Source organism: Triticum dicoccoides, chromosome 3B, assembly GCF_002162155.2.
Source record: "Triticum dicoccoides isolate Atlit2015 ecotype Zavitan chromosome 3B, WEW_v2.0, whole genome shotgun sequence".
Lineage (NCBI taxonomy): Eukaryota > Viridiplantae > Streptophyta > Magnoliopsida > Poales > Poaceae > Triticum > Triticum dicoccoides.
In genome coordinates this window covers 362,940,286-362,945,155 of record NC_041385.1, presented here as the reverse complement: position 1 = coordinate 362,945,155, position 4,870 = coordinate 362,940,286, and the positions used below count along the sequence as shown (strand labels likewise).

At 43.6% G+C, this 4,870-nt stretch overlaps 3 long non-coding RNA genes across 4 annotated transcripts; all 3 read right to left on the bottom strand.

The window, feature by feature from the left end:
* Positions 1 to 204: 204 nt before the first annotated feature.
* LOC119276065 lies at positions 205 to 1,314 on the bottom strand. Its single transcript, XR_005136292.1, has 3 exons — positions 1,212 to 1,314; positions 1,057 to 1,128; positions 205 to 461 (listed from the first exon to the last, which is right to left on the bottom strand). It is a non-coding gene; the product is annotated as an uncharacterized LOC119276065 (long non-coding RNA).
* Positions 1,315 to 1,398: 84 nt separating this feature from the next.
* Positions 1,399 to 2,378, bottom strand: LOC119276066. Of its 2 annotated transcripts, none has more exons than XR_005136293.1 (3): positions 2,277 to 2,378; positions 1,733 to 2,193; positions 1,399 to 1,458 (listed from the first exon to the last, which is right to left on the bottom strand). It is a non-coding gene; the product is annotated as an uncharacterized LOC119276066 (long non-coding RNA). The 2 variants fall into 2 exon arrangements; XR_005136294.1 differs by having other exon boundaries at positions 1,449 to 1,463.
* An 87-nt stretch (positions 2,379 to 2,465) lies between these two features.
* LOC119276064 lies at positions 2,466 to 4,367 on the bottom strand. The gene is made up of 3 exons (XR_005136291.1): positions 3,795 to 4,367; positions 2,721 to 3,641; positions 2,466 to 2,580 (listed from the first exon to the last, which is right to left on the bottom strand). It is a non-coding gene; the product is annotated as an uncharacterized LOC119276064 (long non-coding RNA).
* Positions 4,368 to 4,870: the final 503 nt, after the last annotated feature.

Below are 4,870 nucleotides of genomic sequence, written 5' to 3'. Positions count from 1 at the left end.
TAAGAGAGACCTGAAGGATTAGAGTATCGACAAAGAGCTAGCTGTGGACAGGGGTGCGTGGAAGCTTGCTATCCATGTGCCAAAGCCATGAGTTGGTTGCGAGATCTTATGGGTTTCACCTCTAGCCTACCCCAACTTGCTTGGGACTAAAGGCTTTGTTGTTGTTGTTGTTGTTGTAAATGCACATGTTATTTGGCTCAGCGATTATCAGTCCTGTCTAATCAGACCATAAAATAGAAATCAGGTTTCCGTGAATGATTAAATATACACACAAAGGCACATTATAAGGTTCAGGAGCGAGTGGGGAAGGTTCTTTCCATCATTGTTACTATGTATCCGCCTGCAGCAGCCCCACTGAATTGCTCCATCCAATACTTCCATTTAACCTATGACTGCACTCAAAGCTGCAGTGACATTTTTCATCTGGTTCAGCATCCCAATCTAAGGCACACAGTAATTTCCTGCAATGGTGAGGCAGCTGAATCAATAACACACAGACCAGATAGAGAGTTGAAACTCCACACTACAGGAAAACCAGAGCAAGACAGATGGCTGAAGACAATTTTTTATCCGAACAATATTCATTGCATCCATGCTTACATCCCTCTTCCCCTATAGCTTCAGCACATAGCATTCCACAGTTTAAAAGAGAGCAGATAAAGGGTGAGACAATACCTCAACAACAATTGCTTAACGACTTAAGTGTCATTTAGTTATTCTTATATAAAATTACAATCTAAAGTATCTAGGCTTCATTGCTCTTGACTGAGTACTCGTGTTCACTGACATCTTCTATTGCTAAATTGCTGATGCGTCATCACTCATCAGGTTTCACAGTTCAGAGGAAGAAATGCAATTGATTATTTTTAAGTGGTTGGCTGACATATTGACCTAGCATAGATCAAGCAATTCCACGACAATCTTAGTATCAGGACTAACTTGTGCATTCATGTCAGCAGAGGAAGAAATGCAATTGATTATTTTTAAGTGGTTGGCTGACATATTGACCTAGCATAGATCAAGCAATTCCACGACAATCTTAGTATCAGGACTAACTTGTGCATTCATGTCAGCAGCACTCTGTTTTAGAAGGGAAATGCTTTCATCCAGTGAAGCTTGTTGTCCAGCCTGATACATAGCAGAGCCATAGTTTTAGTTAGTCCTCTAGCACAACATAGGAGAAACAAATCAAGTCATTCAATCAAAAGGACCTTGAAGCCCTCCTCTTTGGGGCTTCGGGATGCCGAGCGGTCACAGGAGACATGGATCGCGCCATCACAATGCCCTTGACACATAAGATTTTAGCACCTGGGACATATAAAGAAAAATCAGAACAAAGGTGAATCTATTCTGATAGACATCGAGAGTGAAGGGGGGAGAAGGATTGAGAGAAACTTGCCTTGCCATCAGCCATCCCTCCATCGGAATGCCACTTCGAGCTTCTCTCATGCACACCATCTTTACTTTGCATTAGAAGTTTAGAACAAATCAGTTCCAATCTTTTCTCAATGAAAACTAAGGAAGAACTCAATAACTATCCTACTCTACACTGATCATTGCATAGTATTAATATTTCTATTTCACAGAATTAAATTTCAGCAACCATGTAAGCTCTGAACGTTGTTCTTGATTAAAAGGGCAAAAGGATAAACAAATGGAATAAGTCCCACCGTCAGTACTTAGTTTGCACCCAATTTTTTATCCGAACAATATTCATTGCATCCAAACTTACCTCCCTCCTCCCCTGTAGCTCCAGCCCATAGCATTCCACAGTTTAAAAGAGAGCAGATAAAGGGTGAGACAATACCTCAACAACAATTGCTTAACGACTTAAGTGTCATTTATTTATTCATATATAAAATTACACTCTAAAGTATCTACCGTTTCATTGCTCTTGACTGGGCACTCGTGTTCACTGACATCTTCTATTGCTAAGCTAGCTAATAAAGCTTTTGTTAACTTCAAATAGGCTATTGAATGCAACATTGCTGATGTGTCATCACTCGTCAGGTTTCACAGTTCAGAGGAAGAAATGCAATTGATTATTTTTAAGTGGTTGGCTGACATGTTGACCTAGCATAGATCAAGCAATTCCATGACCATCTTAGTATCAAGACTAACTTGTGCATTCATGTCAGCAGCACTCTGTTTTAGAAGGGAAATGCTTTCATCCAGTGAAGCTTGTTGTCCAACCTGATACATAGCAGAGCCATAGTTTCAGTTAGTCCTCTAGCACAACATAGGAGAAACAAATCAAGTCATTCAATCAAAAGTACCTTGGAGCCCTCCTCTTTGGGGCTACGGGATGTCGAGCACTCGCAGGAGACATGGATCGTGCCATCACAATGCCCTTGACACATAAGATTTTAGCACCTGGGATATATAAAGTAAAATCAGAACAAAGGTGAATCTATTCTGGTAGACATCGAGAGAGAAGGGGGAAGACAGATTGAGAGAAACTTGCCTTGACATCAGCCATCCCTCCATGGGAATGCCGCTTTGAGCTCCTCCTATCCACACCATCTTCAGCCGTCAGGACCTCCCCTTCGCTCCAATCCATGACACTGCAGCTCCTTGTCCCTAATCACACCAAAAATGATTCAGTATTGCCATAACTGAATCTATCAGAAAAATGAACCAATGTTTGGTAGTACTCCTAAGTTGGAGTAATCATGTAAGAACATGCTTGAGCTCTTGCAATGGAACCTAGAGTTAATTACCTTAATACCAAAGTAAGTTGGGCCTTCAATTTTTTTACTTTTGTTCTACAAATTTCATATACAAAAATATATAATCATCAAAATGTAACAGAGCCGTAGCTCCACAAGCAAATAAAGCATTGAAACTATAAGGCCTTACAAACTAAGTAAGTACAATTCAAATGTAAATATGAAATGGTGTTGCAGAAATTAACAAAGCGAACTACAATTCAGTACCAAATACTGTCTTTTAGTTCTGTGGTGATCACACTATTAACAAAGACTGGACAAACAACATTCTGAGAAACTAAACCAACCATGTTCAAGACAAAGAAATCAAACTTACAACCTATAAAACATCTTCGACACATAGTCATAGAGCAGAAATAAAGTTTTTACTTCATACAGCCCTGGAGAACAAATATGGTCAGTAGCAAAGAGCTACAAGCTCATCAACAGAAAATATTTGCTTTCTATAAGATAGAAGTAGAACCATGAGAGAATCTCTGCATATGGTAGACCCAAAAATTAAGGAGGCAGCAAATGGCCTTAGATTCACACCTGAACCACTTGAAGAAATGATGGAACCGACATAACATAACATAACAATTATCATCATCAGGATCTAAACTGAACATGTCTGATGGGACAACATATTCTCTTTTTACAGAATCAGGACTGTATAGTCAGCACACTCCAATCGAACAATAATGTGCATCAAAGCAAGCAAATATGTGGCAGACGATCCTTGTCCCAGTGAGACGGAGGCATACCTCGACGGGAGAAAAATTGCACAGCCCATCAAAGAAAAGCAAATATGTGGCAGACAAGTTGATCCTTGTCCCAGTGAGACGGAGGCATACCTCGACGGGAGAAAAATTGCACAGCCGAGCCACTCACTCTTGCTCATACTCTGTCTTTGGTGAACCATTTGTATCCAATCTGCAAATCAAAGAATGCAAAGGCCTCAATGACCACTTTAGATCAAATTGCATTGTTAGGGGCTACACAATTGATGAGACAAAGTGGCGCCCCTGCAGCCGACACCCTCATCGATGTCACCAAGTGGGGCTGAGAGAGGATGCAGAGGCAAACCTGAACCTCGTCGAGCTTGTTGCTTCTGTTGCTCCAGTCGGTAACCCTCCCTCAAGCACTGACCCCATCCACATCAGCCGCTCCACCCACCCCTGTAGCCTCTAACTCGCCATGGCCTTCTTCCCCTGCCTGGGAGATTCATGTGGGGGCGTCCATCATGGATGAGGGAGGGGAATGGTGGATGTGGTGAAGAGGGAGGGAGGAGGGAGGAGAAGAAAGTGCGCCTGTGACAATGCTGTGAGGAGGAGGCGCCGTCGGGATGGGAAGCACTCATGGCCACCCCATCCCGCCACTTTCCTGTTCCCCACGGCGGCGACCTGCGCGCGAGCGATGGGACGACGAGGAGGAAAAAGAGGCGAGGTGGTGGAGGTGGAGCAATAGGCAGCAAGGCTCCTAGCGTGGAGCCCGTGGCGACGAGGGTTGGGAAGGAGGGAGTGTGGCGGCGGACAGAGGGGGGAGGAAGGGAGGAGGAGCGAGGAGCAAGGGGGCGTGCGGGCTCTGGATTGGGGCTAGGGTTCGCTGTTCACGCAGTTGCCCAATGAGCTGTGCGCCAGAAACAATGCCCACGACGCGCGCACGCGGCGCGTTAGGATCGGCTACGCGCACACCCAAAAAAAGGCAACCCAGCCAATCAGCTTTTGCCCGAGCCCACAGGTCATTCCCCGCTCAAAACTGCCCGCGCGGTGAAAACGGCAACCGTGGACTTCTAGTGAAGATCCAATGGCAGGCAGCAAAAAAAGGACCGGATTGACAAGATCTAATAGCCGACGAAGATCCAAATCGGAGGAGAACTAGGGAGACAAGTTGCCCAGCCACCTTATATGTTAAAATTCGTTTTCATTAACAACCTTCGGGCTAGTGCCTTCGGTATTATTTATTTTGATAGCTTCGGATCGACAAACCTCCTCGATAACATATGGTCATTCCCATTTGGAGAGGAGTTTTCCTGCAAAGAATCTGAAATGAGAGTTGTACAAAAGAACATATTCTCCAACTTTGAACTCACGCTTTCGGATTCTTTTATCATGCCATTTTTTAACTTTTTTTTTGAATAACTTTGCATTTTCATAAGCTTG